Raw genomic sequence first — 25,787 nt, forward strand, 5'->3', positions numbered from 1 at the left:
AAATGATAAAACATGCTGAGCTTACATAGAATGTTTAATCAGACATCAAGAGTTTGTAAAAAGTGAGTGCCTGTCAACTTAAAAGAGAGGTTTTTGATGTAAGATAATGGTGTGTTGTCAAATAGACTTAAAAGCAATCTCCAAGTTAAATTGTGCAGGTAAGCTCATAAATTATTAACTGTTTACTTCAGAGAATTGGTTAAAAAAACATTTCTTTCCCAGAGATATTAATGCCGAGAGTTCACAAGGTCCTTCACAATGCCTACAGTCTCAATCATTCATGGAATGCTTCAAGATGTTTCATTGAAGTTGAATTTGGATGGGACAGTAAAACTTACAAGACCAATCAGCTGCCCTACTTATCTTTTGAAGTCATGATGAATAATTATTAGCCAACTTTGCACTTTCAAATAGATGCTCACAAAACAAATTAACTGGCCTAGTGTGCAATAATTTTATTCTGAAAGAATCAAAAACGTCAGTGAAATTTAAAACTTATCTCAAGAATCAGCAGCATCCCACAATTGTGTAATCAAGTTATTAGCCTGAGTGCAGGCAAGGAGGGGGCAGGATTAAAGGCTTAAACTGAGGTGCTGTGGTTTTCTTTGTACTAACATATACCTCAGTGACTCAGATTCTCATTGAGAGAAACATCTGGAAGCTTATTAACAACTAACCATATACAGAGGAACCTCGATTATCCAAACGAGATGGGAGGGCACTATTTTGTCCAGATAATCGATTATTCGGTTAATCGATTAAATGCGATGGATACATAATTTTATCCAAATGAGATGGGCGGGCACTATTTTGTCCAGATAATCGATTATTCGGTTAATTGATTAAATGTGATGGATACATCATTTTACTTGTAGAAGAAAGTACTTACTACTAGCTACTGAGACTTTCTGTGATTCTTGGTGCTGTATATTTCACCCAGAACATTTAATGTTGCTGGTCTCTTTCCCCAATTCAACTATTGCTCATTGAAAGGAGGTAAAAACAATGACTGCAGATGCTGGAAACCAGATTCTGGATTAATGGTGCTGGAAGAGCACAGCAGTTCAGGCAGCATCCAAGGAGCTTCAAAATCGACGTTTTGGGCAAAAGCCCTTCACCAGCTTTATTCCTGATGAAGGGCTTTTGCCCGAAATGTCGATTTCGAAGCTCCTTGGATGCTGCCTGAACTGCTGTGCTCTTCCAGCACCATTAATCCAGATATTGCTCATTGAAAGGCCTCACTGTGCATGTGGAGTCCCCCAACACCCAAGAATGAAGCACTTACTCTATCCACTCCAAGTATGGCCTTGATAAGGTTCAGGCAGCAGCCTGGAAGAACACAGCAAGCCAGGCAGCATCAGGAGGTGGAAAAGTCAATGTTTCGTGTGTAACCCTTCTTCAGGTCCTGAAGAAACGTTGACTTCTTCAATTCCTGATGCTGCGTGGCTTGTTATGTTTTTCCAGTCTCCTACCTGTTTACTTTGGATTCCAGCATCTGCAGTTTTTTTGTCTCGAACCAACTTTGATAAGGTTAAACATGATAGGCTGCTCTCGAAGATTGCATGGAATCCAGGGGGAGCTGGCAATTTCGATACGCAATTGGCTTGATGGTAGGAAGCAGAGGGCAATATGGGAAGGATGTTTGTCAGACTGGAGGCCTATGATGAGTCGAGTGCCTCAAGGGTCGGTGCTGGGTCCATTACTGTTTGTTATCTTTATCAATGATTTGGATGAGAATGTACAAAGCATGATTAGTAAGTTTGCAGATGACACTAAATTAGGCGGTATCATGGACAGTGAGGAAAGCTATCATAAATTCCAACAGGATCTTGATCAGCTGGTGAAGTGGGCCGAGAAATAGCAAATGGAGTTTAATTTGGATAAGCGTGAGATATTTCATTTTGGTAAGTCAAATCAAGGTATTGTAGTGTATTGTCCACTCATCAAAGCTAGAGTGGTGCTGACTCTTAATGGTATCCCCTTTCATTCTCTATCATCTCCCAAGCTTGTGCATTAACATCTGCCCTGACTGCCAGTATGCTGCCTCCAATCTCTAAAACTGAGTTTTCTTGCTTCCCTCCACAGAGGTGACCCTTAAAGAGTCCAATTTGACTTTTAGTATATGAAACCCCAGGCCTGAATATGGACCACCCCCTTGAATAGACTTGGGAAGATAGTCCTGATTATTCAGTGAGTAGACCCTTTATTGATCTCTGTGCGGCTTTCTAACTCATTTGTAGAAATTCCCTGGATTGGTTAGACTGATTCACTGGGCTGACAATGACCCACTTCCTAAACTAGACAGGTATGAACCGCCTGACACTGACTTCCCCGAGTGGTGAACTGACAATGCCCAAGTGCCTGGATTGATAGCGGATGCTGTCCTTGACTTGCTAAGCTGGGCTCCCCTGCCTGAAAGGTGTCTTCTTTGACTTGAGTAAGGATTATTCCCCTTTGCTGTAGTTATTTAGCCATTTGGTTGAAGTGTATGCAATGTGTTTGCTGTCTATACAGCAGCCGTAAGAGGCAGGTGCAAAATTGATGTAATATGATACTGTACAGCAACATGTCCACTGCCTTAACCAATAACAAATGAAAGCATGAGAAGCTGCATGACTTTGTTTCTGCTCTGAGCTGTCAGGCAAGGCAGAAATTCTTTGACTCTTTTAGCTCTGGATGAGGGAGCAAAGTGCAAAAAGGCAAGACAGGCTGGGCAAGACCATGAAGCTGTAACATCGAGATAGATAAAAATTAATTGGGTGCTGAGACAGAAAAGAAGGAAATGGACTCTGGTCATATCCATGACATGGGTGCCTGTCGCTGAGTGCAAGTGTCCTGGCAGCAGCATTGCAATGAAACATAGCATTACATTCCAAAGTGCAGCATTAAGATGCAAAATGGAGATGTACCATGGCGATGCAGTGAGGCTGGTACACATTTTTATGGAAGGGGGCAGTAACAGGCCATGGAACATTTACTGACATGTTAGTGATTGCTGACCAAGATGGAGGTTTAGAGGGGCAATCAAAGAACTAGAGTTGCCAGGTAACAATGCTGATTTTCATTTTGGGAATTAGCAACACCTAATGGGTGGCACGGTGGCACAGTGATTAGCACTGCTGCCTCACAGCACCAGAGACCCGGGTTCAATTCCTGCCTCAGGCAACTGTCTGTGTGGAGTTTACACATTCTCCCCGTGTCTTCATGAGTTTGCTCCAGGTGCTTCGGTTTCCTCCCATAATCCAAAAATTTCAGGTTAGGTGAATTGGCCATGCTAAATTGCCCGTAGTGTTAGGTGTAGGTTTCTTTTCGGAGGGTTGGTGTGGACTTGTTGGGCCGAAGGGCCTATTTCCACACTACAAGTAATCTAATCTAATTTTTGTTTGATGGATGACAGAATGGAAATATGCACATAAATAAGGTGATATTAACTAACAATGAGATATTCATGCAGGCTGATACATGCAAAAATGCCTGTCCCTGCTCACTAGTGAGAATTCTGTCTTAATATTCGAATCATCATTTGAAGAGTAGACTTTTTGCTCCTAATATTGAGAAGGTCCTCACTGCCAGCCTCATGTAATTTTCCCAACGTTCTCACAATGCCCAGATTGTTCAATACCTAGGAAGACTCTGCCCATAGAGCTAGTTGCCAGATTAATGTTTTGGTGAAATGGAATTGAATTCCATTATGCAGATGGTGAAATCGAAATTTAGTCAAATCTGCAATGAAAATACGTTCTAGCTGTGACCATGAGACAATTGTCAGTTGTTAGTTGTTATAGCATGCATTATATCTACCGAGGAAGGAAATTTCCAATTCTTATTTTTCTAGCCTATATTACCCATGGTAATATGGTTGACTATTTCTGTCCTCTGAAATTGCATAAAGAGCCAGTCAGTTCAATAACAACTGGAAATAGGTGATAAATTTCGGGCTTGCCAATAAAATCCAACATCCCTTAGAGGAGTAAACATGCTGTGATATCAATTAGCTGTCTGAAAAATGTAGTACTGTTCCTTGATCAGTGAAATAATAAACATAGGCTAACCATGTTATGAGCCTATGTGTTTTCTCTTGCCAATGTTAAGCCATAGAAAGTTTGCCACCTCCACACTAATAGCAAACAATGAAACGTCTAAAAGTCATGGGCAACATTAGATTGGAGAGGTGAAAACCGAGAAGTCCCAGTGAGATGGAATTGTAATTAAAGAAGAGAAGATTAAATTTCATTTAATTTACTGCAAAGAAAGCACTGAGTAAACTCCCTTGTTCTTCCAATGTGATAAATATTTCATGTGCGCACAAACAGGCAGATGGATGTAATTATCCAGCTGAAGTTCTGCACCTTGATAAAGCAACACCCACTCAGTACAGCTATGACTACTTAGCACAGCAATGGCCACTTAGTACAGCAATGATGTGTTTACCTTGATTTTCTGCTCAAGTGCCTGAATAGGCTCTGAACCCAGGTGGCCTGGCTCTGAAACAAGACTGTAATTGAACCATTTCAAGGAAATAATTCACCAACCCATTTCTTCTATAAATTATAACAGAAATGTTGGGAGGGTATAAGAAATACACTGTTCCAATAAGAGTGAAATTAGGGTTAAGGCCAAGTTTGCATTAACCATCGCCAATACTGTCACTTCTATACTGTCTTAACTTGCAGCCTTCAGACATGTGTACAGTCTGTTCTGCTATAACACGGTAATTGTGTTCTCATGTGATCTTGTGTTATAAAAAATTGCGCAAGAGAAACAATGGGGCTTATGGGAGAAACAGGGTTGGGGCAAACCACTAAAAATATCAAAACAAATTGAAATAAAAATAGGGGTTAGCCCAACACAAATGATAGCACAGTCTATGTAAATGTTAAAATCAAACATTTTCTTGAAAGAATACAATAAATGTAACACCTTAAGGGGTTTCTGAGTTTGCTGACTTACATTACTGTATTTAAAAAGGGGCTGAGGGTCATCATCAGCATCATCATTACTTACAGGTGCAGTTCTGGGTGTAGGGTTATGACAAAAGAAAATATTTAGTCCAGAAGTGGATTGTCCTCAGACTTTTCTTGGGGTTTGCTATAAAAAAGGCATCTCATTTTTGCTGTTTTGCCATGCTTCTTCTTTCATGAAGAAGCTGTTCATAGGGTGTCAGGTAAGACTTTATGCCATGAACAGCAATCCTGCTGCATTCTGCATTGTCGTTGTTGTCTACTAAGAGCTGCAACTGCTTCTCAAGCTCCCTCAGGATAAAAGACAAAAGAGAAGTGGAAAGTTCTAGTGGTGCTTCATCCTGGAGTTCATATTCTTCATCTTGAGCTTCCATTTCTCTCCCCAGCAACAAGTTGTTGTAGATCAGTTTCCACTTCTACAAATCCAACTTACTTTGCAAGAGACACAATGTTCTTTGATTGGTGGAAGCTCCTCTGACGATTCAACGCCTTTAAAATCATGAACATAATCTGGGAGAAGCTTCTACCAAACTGCATGCAAGCAGTCCTTACTGACATCAGGCCAGACCTCGACAATGATGTCAATAGCATTCCTAATGTTAGAGCTCTTCCAAAATTGAATAACATTGTCCTCATTATCCCCCTCACTAGCTGCAATCAGCTTCCTGAATGTGCACCTTAAATAATAAGCTTTAATAGCTGCTAATGCATCCTGGTCCCTGGGTTGAATAAGAGTGGTTACATTCAGAGGTTGAAATAGCTCTGTGATGTTATCAGAAATTTCACCAATGGTGGGAGGATGGCTTGGTGCATTGTCCAGAATGAGGAGAATCTTGAAATCCAAATCTTTTCTCTTGCAATAATTTCTAAAAGTATCCACAAAAACATCAACAATAAACTTAGAAAACAATTGCTCTGTCAACCAACCTCTTTTACTTGACCTGAAGTAAACACGAGGAGAAAGTGAGGTCTGCAGATGCTGGAGATCAAAGTTGAAACTTTATTGCTGGAACAGCACAGCAGGTCAGGCAGCATCCAGGGAACAGGAGATTCGACGTTTCGGGCACAGGCCCTTCTTCAGGAATGAGCAGAGAGTGTTCAGCAGGAGAAGATAAAAGATAGGGAGGAGGGACTTGGAGGAGGGGCGTTGGAAATGTGATAGGAGGAAAGAGGTCAAGGTGAGGGTGATAGGTCGGAGTAGGATGGAGGCGGAGAGGTCAAGAAGAAGACTGCAGGTCAGGAAGGTGGTGCCGGGCTGGAGGGATCCGGCTGAGACAAGGTGGGGGGAGGGGGGATGAAGAAACTGGTGAAGTCCAAGTTCATCCCCTGCGGTTGGAGGGTTCCCAGTCGGAAGATAAGACGCTCCTCCTCCGACCGTCGGGTTGTTGTGGTTTGGCGGTGGATGAGTCCAATGACCTGCATATCCTCGGTGGAGTGGGAGGGGGAGTTGAAATGCTGTGCTACAGGGTGGTTGGGTTGGTTCGTCCGGGTGGCCCAGAGGTGCTCTCTGAATCGCTCCGCAAGTAGGCGGCCTGTCTCCCCAATATAGAGGAGGCCACACCGGCTGCAGCGGATGCAGTAGATGATGTGGGTGGAGGTGCAGGTGAATCTGTGGCGGATATGGAAGTTTCCTTTGGGGCCTTGGAGAGAAGTGAGGGGGGAGGTGTGGGCGCAAGTGTTGCACCTCCTGCGGTTGCAAGGGAAGGTGCCGGGAGTGGAGGTTGGGTTGGTGGGGGGTGTGGATCTGACAAGGGAGTCGCGGAGGGAGTGGTCTCTACGGAAAGCTGATAGGGGAGGGAAATATATCCTTGGTGCTGGGGTCTGTTTGGAGGTGGCGGAAGTGACGGCGGATGATGCGCTGTACATGGAGATTGGTGGGGTGGTAGGTGAGGACCAGTGGGGTTCTGTCCTGAAGTAAACACCTAGAGTGGACTGAAGGAAAACAGAGATGAATCGCGTAATAGCCAATGGGAGTTCGCGTTCTTAAAAAAATCATTTACCAGTCCAGTTGACGAAATGCATATTATAGGAGAATGATCTGTACCAGTTAGAGGAAACAGGTATTCATTTCCCTGCTCACTATAGTTTGAATGAGTAATAATCTCCATCAATAGATTTTATTTCCAGTGCGCGGTGGAGTCAACGTTAGTTCTATTTAGCAGTGAGAAGTACAACTTGCCACAAATCACAGTGGTAAACCGCAGGATACAGAATTTCTAGGTAATGGAAGCATGGAAAATAAACATTTGTCTATCAATGTATGCATTGAATCTCATGCTGTAATTGCAAATGAAGAAGGGTAAAAGTGTAGGACTAGCAAAGAAGCCTCAAAATAGACTGTTAGCACTTCTGATTGCTATTCCACCACCTTTTCCTTCTATCTAAAATTACTAAGGGCAGGCATTCTGACCTTATAGCCTCTGACAGGTGTAATGAATTGAACTGTCAGAGAAAGGGCAAATGAGGAATTGGAATTCACTATCACTGAAGTTTTAAAGCATTACTTTGAACTCAGAGATAACACCAACACAGAAATCTGGAAGATGATGATCAAGTTGGTGACTTAGAACAAGGAAACTGGGAGCTTCCAATGAGCATGTGAAGATAAGGTTATTTATCTTGTAGACCTCAGCACATCTTAGAATAGTTTAAATTGATCTGTAGATGCAAAGATGAATGAGGTGGTTGTTTTCTGAACCCTCACAGAGAATCCAATGTTCTTTGATGATTCCCTATTAATGCAAGGCGAATGACCAATGTTTGAAAATAAAAAAACAATTTTTTTTTGTTTCTTTATTAGATCTTTGTACACCACTAACAAGTGATAGGAAGGAATCGCTTTGTTACAACTGAAATAAACAACATTATTATGTCAACTAACCAAGTTGTAATTCTTTTAGCACTGAAAAAATATGAGCAGTAATGAATACAAAAAGATTTATAAACTAGAACATTCTGTCAGTGGCAGTGCTAACCCTACCCCTGGTGAAATAATAATGGCATAAAGTAAACAGTAAAGAAAATGTCAAGAAAACCTGATATTACCCACTCAACCATCTTCCTACACCTACACATTTGTGGAGGAAATGTAGCTATGTGTCTATCTGTCACCCATAATGCAGTTTACAATCGCAGGTAGAAATGAAAGCTTCTACTGCCTTTCACAATCATCAATGGTTTAACACTGTCCACAAAAACTTGCCTACAACAAACCATTTTCAAAACAGGCTGGGAGAATGTTTGTTTGCATGTTGCATTCACAGTGTAACATGCAAAAAAATGTTTGGATTTTATTGCTTGAAAATGTTTGCAGCTTCTCAAAAGTAAAACTGAATATATTTTGGTGAGTAATTCCTACTCCTTAACCTAAGTAATTTTAGTGCTCAATATATATCAATTAAGCAGAATAGCATTGAAAAGACACTGATATAGGGAAGATCACCCCAAATATTAAGACATGGACATTACTAGTAGATGAAGGCATCCAGATCACAAAGACAGAAATGATACAGAAATTAAGTAGAACTAGAATTAACTGATGGAAGAAGTATATAAGAGGGTTATATTATAAAGGAAAATTCCTCAATAGTGGCTAATACACATAGCACAAATGGTGAGCAAATCCCCCACTAATTTTATTAACTCAATATTAATTCATCCTGACAGGAAGAATTGAGTAGGAGTTTGGGTTTAAAGTCTTGTGATCCTGTCTTTAATCTGTTGTATCCCTGTTGCTATAAGATAAGCAGTGCTGTTTCAGGTGTGAAACAACTAGCTCCCATCAGCAAGAAGCTCCTAATTAAGATCCAGTCTCAGCTAGATATCTCATCTCAATGATACTATTGCCTATTGGTACTGCAATATAACAAAAGAACAAAAGGACAAAAGTGAAGTAGAGCACAGGAACAGGCTTTTCAGCCCTCCTAGACTATGTTGATTATCATGTGCTAACTAAACTAAAAAACAAACCTTCTGCCGTTACTTGGTCCGTATCCCTCTATTGCCTCCTTATTCATGTAACCATCCAGATGCTACTTAAATGTTGTCAACATGCCAGCAACAACTTGGAGGTGGCCTCAGGATAATATGTTTGATCATAGAAACTTTCTTCAGCATTGAATGATCTGCAAATATACAAAGGCCACATCTCTGGGTGCAATAAACCATGCTAAAGGGTTACTCATCCAGAGAGATTGCCCTAACAAAATTGGTCATTCTTTAATTTTAAGTTTTCAGTTGACTTATGAAGGCTCTTCCATTTTGAGACATTCAATTTTTGGCCTTTCTACATCATGCTGCCAGCTGGTCATTGGGGATGTCCCTCTCATTCAATCTCCCAGCTGCCACATTGAATTCATGGAAAACATGGAGTCAGCCAATTAGAAGCCATGGAATGGGGATTACCAAGTCAGAGTCTGTGCATGTGTTTGTGACGTCTAGCTCCTGACCCACTCCTGATCATGGGGAGGGAGATGTGGCTTATTGTTTCTTTCTCTACAGATGCTGTCTGACCAGTTGAGCATTTCCAACATTTTCAATTTTAATTTCGGTCTTGAAAAATGTAAACAGATAGTAGAATGCATGGAACATGATTTCATTCACCATCAGCCCACAAACCTCTCAAATCAGCTATCTTTGTGCCTTTGTGCCCTGGCTGCCCCTCAATCATACAATGCAAAGTCATTCCCAATTTCAAGCTGCATGGTAACACCTACATCAACCAGATTGCCAAAAGGAGAAAGATAGATTGGCATCAATTTTATGGATCAACAACAACTTTCAAATCTTTTCACTGATTTCTTTCCACTGACTTGATCTGAGATCATGGGAGCGACATACCTTCCGCGGGCAGTAGACACCTCAATTTTTGTGTAGTGTAGGTTAGTGTTTAGAGTTGCAAACCTCACTTGTACTGAAGTGCTTCGGAGGCCTGCAGTCACTCAACAGCATAATCATTCTATTTGACAAGGTCTGTTTGCAGCCTACACCATATTAAACAGGCACAGGATATTGTAAATCTAAAGCCCACACTTAATATGGGGTGTCATCCATTAATACATCCTCCAATCACCATCAATTCACAAGGACTAAGTCACTAATGGATGTTAGTGCTGACAATCCAGGAATATCTAAAGAAATAACATGCTTACAGAACAGAATGTGACCACCTTGGTTAGCTATGTTTCAAAGTCTTAGGGAATAGCCCTCACCAAATATCATGGAGATCACAGGGTTCCAGCACAATAAGTCAAGGGCAACCTCCAATACTAGTCTAGGGGATTAGTCATAGTCAGGTGTCCGGTTAGGGGGTTCTCCCTCAGGGTTCAGTCCATCTGCAGTCCAGAGAGTGGGTCACAGACAATATTGTGACTCGATAGTAGCCAGTTGAGGGAGGGGGATGGAGGGTGGGGATGTGGTGGAGATGGGGGAGGATGAGGCTAACATGGCAGGGAGATTAAAGTCTTCAGTCAGGAGTTTGGATACTTCTCACTTCTGGCTGACTGGTGGTTTGCACAAATGGATGGGTCATGGTCATTCCATTGGCTCCAACAGCAGACACTAAGAAGAAAGGGGTGAAAGGGTATCAAGAGCAGCTGATGGCACCAGAATGTGACTCAGAAAGTTAAATCTATAGGTCTTGCACACTGTGGGGAAGAAGGATGACAGTTGTGAAGGGGGAACAGTCTCTGCAACTAGGAGGAATACAGTAAAGAATGCAAGGGAAGGTGGACATTGGGGGAGGGTGTTTGCCCATGATCAGGAGCACCTGGTTTGATCGGAGACCTGGAGACAGGCAAAGCCTTCAGCGTTCAGGGGCAGGCCTTCCACGAAAGTGATTTGAATGTTTGCAGACTTACCTACACTTTGAGGTATGAGCTGTAAGCTTGGGCATGAAGGGTGTTCACTGTCGCTTTCCATCGTGCTGGGGATTGAATGTGTGAGTGGGGAAGGAGACAGCTGAGATGAGACTCAGAATGGGCAAGTGACATAACTCGACCTGAGAGGGATGGGATTGCATCACCCTGAGATATTAGGGCTTTAAAAGGGAAATAACATGGCACACAAATCTATGTATTGTACTGCCCCTGTCAGAGAATCACTGTCACATTCCCTGATACATTCTGGAAACATCCTGAATGTATCCAGTGAGGTATGAAGATACTGTACAGTTCATGGACTTGTGTGGTTCCTGTTCCCTGTACACTCAAATACATTGCCCCACCCCATGTGTGGCATCTCAATTCTCCAACCATTGTTGAACAACTCATTGACAGCTACACTTTTGGATAAAGAGACCACAAAAGAGTAGAGTAGAGATTTTGTCTGAAGGATGGTAAAGATATCAGCATGATCCAGTGTGATTTTTATGCCTAGTTGCGCTTACTTCCAAAAGATGCAGCAGGTCCTGAACACATATCATTATCAACTGTGGCATGAAGTGATGCTTGTTGCTACATGTGGTCTCTCCTCTAACTAGGTGCCTTGTTGCACTTTTCTCCCTCCTTGTGAGGAAGACACAAATAGACTGCGTGCCAGATTACGCACCTCCTTTCACTATGTCTTCAATCCTGAGGCACTGGTCTGAGAGACTTTCTAGCAGACCCTGAGTGTGCTGGATCAGATTTTCCATGGCAAGCACCAACCAACCCATAGAGGCAGACAATCACATGATTTTAACTACTACAACTCCCGCGCAATGTGGGCCATTGTAGCCCACATACCTGACTGCCATTCTTGTCCTTCCCTGTGCGTGTAGACAAATTCCCCTCCTGCCTAGTGTTGACCTGGCCAACAGCAGTCTTCTGAGTGTCAGAAACCTGGAGTATTACTTCCTCAGCCAGCTGCAGAGATGATGCAGTGAGGTGCTCACTGGATCATGCTCCCACACTCTTTCTGCCTCATCTAACCACGGAGGTGAGGTGTCAGTATCTGGGCTGTATGGAATGCTGGAGGCAACCTTGCTAAAGCTCCCTTTGAGGTCTCAGTTTGCCCTTAGAGGTATAACCATTGCTGCTGGTGCAACTGAGCAAAAAGTAATGAGATGCATTGAGAGTGTTCTGAAACAGGAGAAAGATTATGCACGGTTTGTATTGTGGAGATTGGAGTGGGTGAGAGCAAGTGAGGGAAAATATTGCAGGGAATACTCAGATTGGTAGACATGAGTCTTGGTGGGAGGTAGCTGCAACAGTGGAGAGAGAGTTAGTGTGTGGTAGTGGAGAGAACAGTGTAGCACTTACTTTGGCACAGCAGAAAAATCACTCAACTATCTGTGGTACTGCTGGGCATTTCTCCATACTGTAGAGATGGCACCAATCTATTTGGCAATGCCTGTCAGGGAGCCAGGGTCTGATGGCAAACCGCCTATGCCAGTCTTGCAGGAAAAGGAACCTTATCCTTTTCTCCATCCCCTTTATCAGAACCTACACATTCCTGTCAGAGAACCACTGAACCATCTTCCCTTTTTCTGATACCTTCTGGAAGTATTCTTGACTGAGCAGGATAGCTTCAGAATGTCAGTACTTGCTTGGATGCATAACTGCCTTTTAAGGTAGATAACTTTTAAAGATTAGATTACTTTACAGTGTGGAAACAGGCCCTTCGGCCCAACAAGTCCACACCGACCCACCGAAGCGCAACCCACCCAGACCCATTCCCCTACATTTACCCCTGCATCTAACACTACGGGTAATTTAGCATGGCCAATTCACCTGACCTGCACATTTTTGGACTGTGGGAGGAAACCGGAGCACCCGGAGGAAACCCACGCAGACATGGGGAGAATGTGCAAACTCCAGACAGTCAGTCGCCTGAGGCGGGAATTGAACCCGGGTCTCTGGTGCTGTGAGGCAGCAGTGCTAACCACTGTGCCACCGTGCCGCCCAAAACTAGTGAGGGATGAATTAATCTGAGAATAGCAAGTGGTAAGATGGTTCCAGAGTTGAATGAAAGGGTGCCACATGGATGGAGTGATTAGTTAATGCAGTGATTTTGATAAGGTAAGATGTGATGAGGAAAAATCACGAGGTTTTGCGATGAAAATCCCTCGAGAAAACTCAGCGTAAATCAGACTAAGCTAAAAAACATAATTTCAGTCCCTCTAAGTATAACTTCTCTTCATTCAACCTTTTGATCTTTTGCCAATCTCTTTCAATCAATGTTCTTGGTTCTCAAAACCTGCTACCATTCGGAACAGTTTCTCCCATATTTATTCTGTCATAAGCATTAATGACTTTGAACACATCCACCTCCTCTCTTCTATAATGAGGACATTCCTTACTTGGCCAATCTATTCATACAATGTAAGTAATTCATTTTGGAACTATTATTGCAAATCATGTTTCACCCTTTCAATGATCCAGAAATGGACAAGATATGTTAATTGCTGCTGAACCAGTCTGCTCCAAGGATCATCATAATTCCCTTGCTTAAGTACTCTGTGGATCTATTTACAGAGGAACCTCAATTATCCGAATACCAATTATCCGAAGTAGGTTTCAAGGTCGCGCAAAAATGTTACGTCAAAAAGGTAAGTGTATTCGATTTACCTGTAGTGAAGAAAATGTGAAAACACTGGCAAAAACAAAGAAACGCAAGCAGCTCAAGCATCAGCGACTGGATATTTTTCAGGTAAGGGTTGTTGTACAGCCCTTTGCAAAAGTAAGTGTTTTACAGTATTCCCATCACTTCAGGCTGCTCATTTAAAAAAATGGCCAAGAACATAAACGCATGTGTAAGGTGGGGCTTCCGTCTTTCTATCACGAGACTGAGTTCCCGGAAACTGATGCTGTAAATGGTTTTGCGATCATAGAAGCTATTCAGGACCTTGTTTAATGCTGGGATTTCATGGTATGGGTTTAGTTCCTCTCATTTTAACTAATAATTTGTGGACTGCAAAGATTAGTTTGTTTAAATGGCAGACTCATTAAAATTATGGATTTAAACAAATTCTCCGGCAGTGCAAAGCTTTAGACCCTGTTTAAGCTAAAATCATTTTCCGAGTAATCAATTATCCGAACGAAATACTGCCTGCCCATCTCGTTCGGATAATTGAGGTTCCTCTGTATAAAGCCAAACTCCTCTGTAACTGTTAACAATATTCTCAACTTGCCCTCCAAGGATTTATGCACATATATCTCCATGTCTCTGTTCATGTGCCTTCTTTGGATTTGTACTTTTTAGCCTGTGTTGCCTTCTCTCATGCTGCCTGGCTAAAGTTATCACTTCACATCTCTCTGTAATAAATTTTATCTGTTGTGAGTCTAGTTATTCTACGGCTTGTCCATGTTCTATTGAAATCTATCACTGTCATTATCACAGTTCACAAAACCTCCACGTTTTATGTTATCTAAAAACTTTGGAAGTGTGCCCTGTACATCCAAGTCTAGTCTATGACACTAATATCTATCCAAGGAAAGCAATGATCCTCGTCCCAATCTTTAAACAACATTTCTATACATGTTCCTCCAGTCCTAATTTTTTTTTATTCATTTGTGGGACTTGGGCATCACTGGTTGGCCAGCATTGATAGTCATCTCTATTTGCCCTTGAGAAAGTGGTGTTGAACTGCCTTCTTGAATCACTGCAGTTCACTTGCTGTGGGTTTACCCACAATGCCAGTAGGGATGGAATTCCAGAATTTTGACCCAACAACTGTGAAGGAACGACAATATATTTCTAAATTAGAGTGGTGAGTGGCTTGGAGGGGAACTTGCAATTGGTAGTGTTCCCAAGAACCTGCTGTCCTTGTCCTCCTCGGTGGAAGTGTTTGTGGGTTTGGAAGTTGCTGTCTAAAGAACTGTGGTGAATTTCTGCAGTGCATCTTGCTGATAGTATACACTGCTGCTACTGAGCGCCGGTGGTGGAGGGATTGAAAGTTTGATGATGTGGTGCCAATCAAGTGGGTTGCTTTGACCTGGATGATGTCAAGCTTCTTGAGTGTTGTTGGAGCTTCACCCATCCAGGCAAGTGGGAGTATTCTATCACACTCCCGATTTGTGCCTCCTAGATAGTGGGTAGAGTTTGGGGTGTCAAGAAGTGAGTTACTTGCCACAGTGTCCCCAGTCTCTGACCTGTTCTTGTAGCCACTGTGTCTATGTTGGGAGTCCAGTTGAGTTTCTGGTCAATGGTAACCCAAGGATGTTGACAGTGGGGGATTCAGAGATGGTAATACTATTGAATGTCAAGGGGCGGTGGTTAGAGTGTCTCTTATTAGTGATGGTCATTGTCTGATATTTGTGTGGTGCAAATGTTACTTGCCACATGCCAGCCCAACCCTGGATATCGTCCAGATCTTGTTGCCTTTGAGCATAGACTGCTTCAGAATCTGAGGAGTTGCAAATGGTGCTGAACACTGTGCAATCATCGGCAAACATCCCCACTTCTGATCTTATGACAGAGGAAAGGTCATTGATGAAGCAGCTGAAGATTGTTGGGCTTAGAACACTACTCTGAGGGCTCCTGCAGAGATGGCTGACCCTCCACAACCAAAACCATCTTCCTTTGTGCCAAGTATGACTCTAACCAGAGGAGTGTTTGCCCCTTGTTACCCATTGATTCCAGTTTTGCCAGGACTCCTTGATGTCATACTCAGTCAAATGCAGCCTTGATATCAGGGGCTATCACTCTTACCTCACCTCTGGAAATTAGCTCTTTTGTCCATATTTGAACCAAGGCTGTAATGAGATCAGGAGCTGAGTAATCCTGGCGAAGTCCAAACAATCATTTACCGTTATAATTGGATGGATTGTTTTTTAAAAATTGCTCCACACTATCACTGCACCAAAAAGGGGCCCAGCAAGAGTGCTTGTATTTTCCCCAAATCACTGGTGGCTGTTTGTATATCTATCAAAACACAGTAAAAAAGACACTACGTGCAAAAATTAGTTGGACTTGTTATTGTGTGCAATAATATAAAATGGATGATAGCAATTAAAGCTGCAATATGCTTTGCATCTCTCCTCATTGTAACCAATAGAAAAGAAAATTGCAAGAGATGCGTAACAGCTGTTAATCCGATATCATCCATTTCATACAGATGCCCAAACTTTGAATCAACTACTACTTTAATTGCTTCCATATTTGTTGAAATTATAAGTAATTTTATCATTGCCATATTAAAACACATAAAGGTGGACAAAACCCAATGACCTGATCAGGTATACTCCAGAACTTTGTGGGAAGTTAGGGAAGTGATTGCTGGGCCCCTTGCTGAGATATTTGTATCATCAATAGTCACAGAACATTGACTAACATGGTTCCATAGTTTAAGAGAGGTGGTAAGGACAAGCCAGGGAACTATAGACCAGTGAGCCTGACGTTCGTGGTGGGCAAGTTGTTGGAGGGAATCCTGAGGGACAGGATGTACATGTATTTAGAAAGTCAAGGGCCGATTAGAGATAATCAACATGGCTTTGTGTGTGGGAAATCATGTCTCACAAACTTGATTGAGTTTTTTGAAGAAGTAACAAAGAAGATTGATGAGGGCAGAGTGGTAGATGTGATCTATATGGACTTCAGTAAGATGTTCAACAAAGTTCCCCATGAGAGACTGGTTAGCAAGGAATATTCAATCTCATGGAATATAGGGAGAACTAGCCATTTGGACACAGAACTGGCTCAAAGGTAGAAGACAGAGGGTGGTGGTGGAGGGTTGTTTTTCAGACTGGAGGTCTGCGACCCATGGAGTGTCACAAAGATCTGTGCTGGGTCCACTACTTTTCATCATTTATATAAATGATTTGGATGTGAGTGTAGGAGGTATAGTTACTAAGTTTACAGATGACACCAAAATTGGAGATGTAGTGGACAGTGAAGAAGGTTACCTCAGATTACAATGGGATCTTCATCAGATGGGCCAATGGGCTGAGAAGTGGCAGATGGAGTTTAATTTAGATAAATGTAAGGTGCTGCATTTTGGGAAAGCAAATCTTAGCAGGACTTATATACTTAATGGTAATATCTGATGGAACGTTGCTGAACAAAGAGACCTAGGAGTGCAGGTTCATAGCTCCTTGAAAGTGGAGTCGCAGGTAGATAGAATAGTGAAGAAAACATTTAGTATGCTTTCTTTTATTGGTCATGGTATTGAGTACAGGAGTTGGGAGGTCATGTTGTGGCTTTACAGGATATTGGTTAGGCTACTGTTGGAATATTGTGTGCAATTCTGGGCTCCTTCCTATCAGAAAGATGTTGTGAAACTTGAAAGGGTTCAGAAAAGATTTCCAAGGATGTTACCAGGGTTGGAGGATCTGGGCTACAGGGAGAGGCTGAACAGGCTGGGGCTGTTTTCCCTGGAGCATCGAAGGCTGAGGGGTGACCTTATAGAGGTTTACAAAATTATGAGGGACACGGATAGGATAAATAGACAAAATCTTTTCCCTGGAATCAGGGAGTCCAGAACTAGAGGGCATAGGTTTAGGGTGAGAGGGGAAAGATATAAAAGAGACCTAAGGGGCAACTTTTACATGCAGAGGGTGGTATGTGTATGGAATGAGCTGCCAGAGGATGTGCTGGAGGCTGGTACAATTGCATCATTTAAAAGCCATCTGAATGGGTATATGAATAGGAAGAGCTTTGAGAGATATGTGCTAGGTGCTGGCAGGTGGGACTAGATTGGGTTGGGATATTTGGTTGGCATGGATGAGTTGGACCGAAGGGTCTGTTTCCGTGCCCTATGACTCACTATACCTCCTATGTTCACATCCAAATCATTTATATAAATAATGAAAAGCAGTGGACCCAGCACCAATCTTTGTGCCACACCGCTGGTCACAGGCCATCAGTCTCTATGAAAAAATAACCTCTATGACTCTATGACTCTGTGAGATGAGGTCCCGGAAGACTGGAGGTTGACTAACCTAGCGCTACTATTTAAGAAAGGTTGTAAGGAAAAGCCAGGGAACTATAGATCAGTAAACATGATATTAGTGGTGGTACGTTGCTGGAGGGGAACCTGAGGGACAGGGTTTACATGTATTTGGAAAGGCAAAGACTTAGTCAGCATGGATTTGTGCATGGGAAATCGTATCTTACTAAGTTAATTGAATTTTTTGAAGATGTAGCAAAGGGAATTAACAAAGGTAGAGTGGTGGACATGACCTATATGGACTTCAATAAGGCATTCGACAAGGTTCTGCACTGTAGATTAATTAGCAAAGTTAGATCACATGAAATACAAAGAAAACTAGCCATTTGGATACAGAACTGGTTCGAAGGTAGGAAACAGAGATTGGTGATAGAGGGTTTTTCTTTCAAACTGAAGGCTTGTGAACAGCAGTGTGCAACAAAGATCAGTGCTGTGTCCTCTGCTTTTCATCATTTATATAAATGATTTGAATGTGAATGTCGGAGGTATAGTTAGTAGGTTTGTCAATGACACTAAAATTGAAGATTTGGTGGTCAGCGAGGGTTACCTCAGGACAACAGGACCTTGATCAGATGGGTCAATGGGCTGAGGAGTGGTAGATGGATACTGCATTTTGGAAAGGCAAACCAGGGCAGGACTTATATACTTCACAGTGAAGTCCTAGGGACTGTTGCTGAACAAAGAGACCTTGGAGTGCAGGTTCATAGTTTCTTGAAAGTGGAGTCGCAGGTAAATAGGATTGTAAAGAAAGTGTTTGGTATGCTTGCCTTTATTGGTCAGTGTATAGAGCACAGGAGTTGAGAGATCATGTTGCAGCTATACAGGACATTGATTAGGCCACTTTTGGAATAATTTGTTCATTTCTGGTCTCCCTACAATAGGAAAGATGTTGTGAAACTTGAAAGGGTTCAGAGAATACTTACAAGGATGTTGCCAGGGTTGGAGGATTTGAGGTATGATTAGATTAGATTACAGTGTGGAAACAGGCCCTTCAGCCCAACAAGTCTACACCGACCCGCCGAAGCGAAACCCACCCATACCCCTACATTTACCCCTTACCTAACACTACGGGCAATTTTAGTATGGCCAATTCACCTGACCCTGCACATCTTTGGATGGTGGGAGGAAACCGGAACACCCGGAGGAAACCCACGCAGACACGGGGAGAACGTGCAAACTCCACACAGTCAGTCGCCTGAGGCGGGAACTGAACCCGGGTCTCTGGCGCTGTGAGGCAGCAGTGCTAACCACTGTGCCACCGTGCCGTATATGGAGAGGCTGTTTTCCCTGAAGTATCGGAGGCTGAGTGGTGACCTTTGTCAAAGTTTATAAAATCATGAGGGTCGTGGATAGGGTGAATAGCCAAAGTCTTTTCTCCAGGGTTACTGAGTCCAAACCTAGAGGGCATTGGTGTAAGATAAGAGTGGAAGATTTAAAGGGAACCTAAGGGGGAAAGTTTTCACACAGGTGCCCGATGCAGATTGTTCATATCTCTGAGGCATAAAGGATCATGAGGACCATTTCTGCCAGGTAAACCATCACTTTAGTCTTGTTTACCTGACCTACAAATACTCCTTTTATCAGTGAGTAACTGCTGAACTGGCATGGTGAAGTTGATGATGAATTTTGTTTCTATGACTGTCTTAGTCAAAAGGAGACTTGCAAGACATAAAAATTGGTTCACATATTGACCATTGATCTCAACGAATGAGGGGAGTTGTTGTGCTTTCAGAGCTAGACAGCTAGATAGTTTTCTGGCCATTTAGTGAAAGGCCCATTTTCTCATATGCTTCGAGGAAGGAACTGACAGTGACCTAGAACTCAGTTTCTGTATGCATATACATGTAACATCTGCATCATGAATCTAATAAATGAGATTGGAGTGATTTCAGTTTGGGATGAAGACTGTATATAGATCATTTTTTTATCTCACATGTGAGGTTATTGTATTGGAGTGAAGTCACAGAATTGCATAGAAGAATGTGGCCAAGAGAACTGGTAAGATGACATACCCTTGCTTGATTGGAGAGCTGACTGTTTGTGGCTTTGTGGTGATTTTGTAGGTGATTTGCATGTCATCGTGGTGCAGGCAGAGGATAATGATACAGAAGGCAGGGAAGTTGAGAAAGATTCTCAACAGAGAATTCCCAGCTTTTGTTATTGTCAAATAAGTACCTCTTGATGGTATTATGGATGACCCATGCCAATCTATTGATAATGTTTGAGAGTAGACTGTTAGACCAGTAACTAGTCTGTATGGATTTTTCATTCCCTGTGGACAGGACAAGCTGGACAAATATTCACATAGCTGGGTAGGTAACAGTGATGGGATATTCCCATGTCACAGCTTTGGATGATTTCCTACATTCAAGGTACTTTATAAACAGAAGCTATTATTTCTGTGCATACTAACCCTGTCTCCAAACTGACTCTTTGTTTACTCATGCACTATGCTAGGAGTGGAGCCCGATAGGTGAGTTAATGGGATGGAGCACGGACAGTAGGATTATATGGATTTGTGTAGGGGTGACGGATCCTCAACAAATGCATTTTGAGATGCTGATATGGATCATACTCAGGAGAAGCAAGTTGGCAATTGCCATATGTTAATTGCTCAGTTCAAGTGATATTAGTGTCAGCTTTGCATTTAAGTATGTGTCCCCATGCTTCCTGAATTCACCAGTGAGGACAAGGTGCAAATGGGGAGGATGAAGATAAAACCATTAAAACAAAGTCACCAGTAAGGACTCAATTGCTTCAGCTGCTGTCCTACCAATTTGTGGGAAAGGGATTTTTTTCATAGTACTTGAACTATACAGACCTTGGACTTTAAGAGATCAGATCTAGCTTTTGGAAGCTATGATTTGCGATTAACCCAGACACACTTATACTTTCTTCTAGCAATTCCATGTCAAACACTGGTGGAGAATAATTCACAGTTTAATTAAGAAGGGGCGCTGTCAGTCGGAGGTCTGAGTACAGCTATTCATGTGTACAGTCTGCACACAGTCCAGGGGCTTTGGCAGTCAGTTATCTGCTTGGACTGCTAACTTTTAGGGGTCGTGACTGACTCCAACCCGGGGAGTGGACAGCAGTCAGTTCTGTGGGGCCATTGCAAATAATCTGGGGAAATCACATTATCTTCAGTTGGGAGCTGTGAAGATAGCAGTCAGGGGTCTGGTCAGTCAACTTTGGGCAACTTGTTGAAATCAGTCAGAGGTCCGGGGTGAATCCAGTTCTGGTATCTGTTTAACATTGAAGGTAGAGAAAAAAGAGAAGGTATAGGGCAGTGAAAGGATTATTGCCAAAGATGCTGGGGAGACAAGACTGAGGAGAGGGAAGCAGAGGTAATGCATAGAGGTGGCGACAAGTTAGGTTCTCCAGTGAGCACTGGGGGCAGAGTAACAGTCACTTTGAGAGGGTGGTTACACAGGATGTAGCTAAGTACTGTAAACTGCATGGTCTGGTGGTTAAACAATGACCAGAGTGAACAACTGTCCAGGTGCAAAGTGGCCTTTTAAAGTTGGCACCTGGATACCATGTCCTTTCATCAGGTATCAATGTTACTCCAGGGCCAGTGCATTGTAAGTAGGAATAGTATTGGGTGAGAGGACCACCACACGGGGTGGAGTGGGGAGGTATGTAATGAGATGCATTTGATAAGATAATGCAAAAAAAATTTAACACAACTGACACTTCGCCAAAAAATGTAAGATTTAGTCCATAGCCATTTAGGATCTCACAAAAACATTTGAAACCGTGATTTTATTACATCTCTATCAGATACTAGAGATTCTCAGCTGTGCTTCTAAACTTAACAGCCTCACCGTAATTTGATGGCAATGTATATTCAGGTAATATTCAGTTTTTTTAACCTATCTTGTGGAGAGAGCAGCAGTGATGGCATCAGGGCATTGCAGCAGTTCAGGGACCAGAGGGTAGTGGACCGCAGTGGCCAGAGCAGAGCAGGATGGCCAGCGGTGACGGGCAGGAGCAGAATGGGATGGCCAGTGGGCTGTGGGCCTGGAGTGGGATAACCATTCATTAGCGAGGCCCAAAGCAGAGCAGGATGGTGAATGGGCTATGGGCCTGGAGCAGGATGGCCACTGGTTAGTGGGCCCAGAGCAGAATGGGATGGCCAGTGGGCTGTGGGCCTGTAGTGGGATAACCATTCGTTAGTGGGTCCAAAGCAGAGCAGGATGGTCAATGGACTCGGGGCCTGGAGCGGGATGGCCACTGGCTAGTGGGTCCACAGCAGAGTGGGATGGCCAGTGGGCTGTGGGCCTAGAGCAGGATGGCCAGCGGTTAGTGGGCCCATGGCAGAGCACATTGGCCAGTGGGCTGAGTGCCCTCAGCAGGATGGCTGCCAGACTAGGCCTGGTGCGGTCAGCTTGTCACAGATGATGATCAGCAGCTTGTGAGCCAGTTGGAGTTGGCCAGCAGGGGAGAGTGAGGCCATATGTATGCAGCCCCCAGCATGGAGTGACTACAGGCTATCGAAGGAATATAATGTTTATCTTTTAACTTTATTTTCCTAATTTATACTATGAAGAACTATAATGTAGAACTTCTAGCTTTTTGCTTTATTTCTCTACTTTTTACCTTATCTATTTTAGTCCCGTAGATTTGTAACTGTGTAATTTGTACCTAAGATGGCACTGTGTATGGAGACATTGTAGACTTTGCATTGTACATTCGTACTTGAGTACTCATGAATATAAAACTTCATTCTAATTCTAATTCAAGACTAAAAGCCAAGAGAAAAGTAGGGAATGTTCTAATCAGGGAATTAAAGCATTCATTGTACATTTAAAAGAGCAAATCCAAAGGCTTGTGAATAATCTGTCCCAGGATGACTGTCTCATCTTCTCCCTTACCATCAATGCCAAGGAAACTGCAGTTGTGGGATAGGATCTTGTGTGTCTGCCTATGGAATTAGATTACACCAACAGATTTGGCAGCAAATTCTTCTACCTTGGATCCACAATGACAAAGAACCCTCAAAGAAGAGCTCAGTACATTCATTAGAAAGTTAGCAACCGATTTTAGTCAATGAACAAAACCCATAATTGAAAAGCAACAAAGTGACCAAAGAATCACAATGTTTGCATCCTTGGCAGATTTCTGAATGAAAATGAAGCCTGTGCATTTTAAAATCACCAAGAAAAATGGCTCACCAATTTCTATTTCCAGTATCCATTATGTATTCTCTATGTCAAGACAATTTTACCAATTAAGCAATTTTATCAAGTACTTTCTTACTGGACATTCTTGTGCTCATCAAGCAAAGACATCACTGACTTAAATGTGTGCGCAAGATGAAAGATGACCACATCTCCAAGAATATGTTACTTAGGCAAGTAGCCCATTCCGAGAGACAACAGGTTGATCAAGTCTCCAATTCAAAGATGCTGTCAAAACAGACAACATTGAAAACCCTCAATCTCCAATGACAGTTGAAAACTGGCAAAGCATCAATGCAAACGGAGATGCTAGCTGCAGCTGGAACGTTACCTCGACTATAACATATGGTTCCAGAAACTGCGAAGTAGACACCACCCCCGCAAACAAAGTGTCTGCAGAGATTTGCCCAAAACTGATAAGGCACAACTTCATGCCTTTACCTGTGTCAGTCTGTACCTTTATAAATACAGCAGCAGGTAACCTCATCTTACCTCAGTAAAGTTCTGAAGTTTTAATCCCCTCGCAGATTAAAAGTCATCAGTAACACTTCAAAGGAAAGCAAGGTATTATCCCCGGTGTCCTGTCTAATATTATGCCTGATAACGACATCACAATAACAGATTATCTGATGACTATTAGGTTACTACTTGTGGAAACCTACTATAGGCAAACTGGATGCCGCATTTTGTACAACAGTAGGTACACTTCAAAAGAACTTTACTGGTGACAGTGCAGATTGAGACAAGCAGTAGTCATGAAAATTATTATATAAATGCAAGTCTTTCTCTTCTATTGGTGTCTTTGGTTGTCCATTTCTGTTTCAGTGAGTTTTCTCGAGGTTTGTTTAAGTTTCACATTTAACTCCTTTGTCCTGACATCTGCCCCCGGCTTTCAATATCTTCCTTTTACACCACGGCTTTAATTTCCCACACCAGGACCTCTCTTTCCCTGACACTGGGTGTCTAATTTGCCCCATGTCTGTGTCACCCAAGGGGACTTTGAGAAGTCCCTTTGCATGTGAAGAGAAAAGTAAAACTGTTCTAATATGACTGGTGCTGAAATGTGGCTCACACTTATTAGGTTAATACAGCTGCTGTCCACCAAATTAAATGGCTGAATTATCACTGAGAACTGCCTGCCACTGAACACAATCCAGTTGTGATGTTTTTAAACTGCTATTGACACAACGAACAAGTGGGAAAGAGTAATCGAGACAGCCAGTGACTTCTAACATCAATCAATGCCTTTTGTAAATGTGGGTTAATGTTATTAAGTGTAGTCTAAGTGTAGTCTAGTTAACTGTTCCATTCATCTTGCTAATTGCCATTTAGTTCTTTCCACGATAAATGTAAAAAAAAACTTTGTTCCAGAACAGGTTTTGTTCTACAATTTAAAACTTCTTTTATGTTATCAATGTGCTTTTAAGTTATTTAAGCCTGACCTGCTGCGCTTTTCCAGCAACACATTTTCAGCATTTAAGTTATTTACAAGGTGACAAATTGCTACACCATGTGAGTACAAATGTTGAGCAACCTGACATTTTCAGAAAAAAAGATACCAAATATTCCATTTAAAATGCAGAGAACGAAGTTGTGCAGTGGAACATTTGGATTATAAAGTACTCTCAACAGTTGTATACTCGTGGCAACATGGGATATTCACTGTTTGAATTTTTACTTGAATAAAGACATTCTGGATTGTTAAATCTTTTGACATCTTATGACAAGCATGCTTTTCTGGTAAAAGTAAAGACAGACTCTTTTGTACTCTTTTCTACCATTGACCTAATGCTTACAGTTAGGTTATTGATGATCGTGGCAATGTTTTGTGTTTTGGAAGGTGGTAAAAGATATTTGTGGGGCAACAATGTTATTCTATTGTATATAATTACCGTAATGTCTTCATATGCTGCTTAGAAGACCAAAGGTCATATACTGAGGAGGAGGTTTTCAGGTCCTTTTTTTATTCCCTTTTCTTTCAATGTTCATCCCCACTATTTATTATCTAAGCAGAAAGATAAATGATCAAATTGTCTGGAACCATATTCCACAGGAATATGTCGGTGGTGTGGAAAAAATTAGAGAATGTAAGAACAATTTTTTTACATACCTATTGTGGTGAATCTCTTTACACTTTTATATAGCACCTTTAATGTACTGAAATGCCCATAAACTCTTCACAGGAGTGTTATCCAGAAACTTTGATCCCAAGCTATGTAAAGCGATATTGAGGCAGATGACCTAAAGCTTGGTTTTGTGCAGCATCTTAAAGGGAGAAGGAGAGATCGATCAGAGGATACATTTAACAATTAAATTTCAGAGATTAAGAAATCAACAGCTGATGGAAATGACATCAATGTTAGGGCGATTGAAAGCATGTATTAGCAAGAGGCCAGAACTAGAAGAAATCAGATGTCTTGGTAAACTGCAGCCTGGAAGAAGTTAAAGGTGGGGGGATTCTATGTGGCAAGGGGGCTGGTGTACATGGGAAGATGAAGAATTTGAGTCATTTGAAAGAAATAATTAGAATTTTAAAACCGATGTGATGTTAAATTGAAAACCATTGTAGCCCGACAGTGATGATGGTGAACTTTGGTACTTAATGCATGTGTTGTAGCCTAGAGCAGAAATAAAGTTTTAAATTTTGGTTTTACCAGTGGTGTAACGACTAGAAATCTACTTTGTTTTAGTGCTTCAGCAAAAAGTAAATTCAAGTTGTTTCGAGAGTACTTAATTATTTCAACATTTACTAACAATGGTGTGAGATCGATACACTGA

Source organism: Chiloscyllium plagiosum, unplaced genomic scaffold (genome assembly GCF_037043375.1).
Source record: "Chiloscyllium plagiosum isolate Xiang-an unplaced genomic scaffold, Cpla_swu_hap1 HiC_scaffold_6, whole genome shotgun sequence".
Classification (NCBI taxonomy): domain Eukaryota; kingdom Metazoa; phylum Chordata; class Chondrichthyes; order Orectolobiformes; family Hemiscylliidae; genus Chiloscyllium; species Chiloscyllium plagiosum.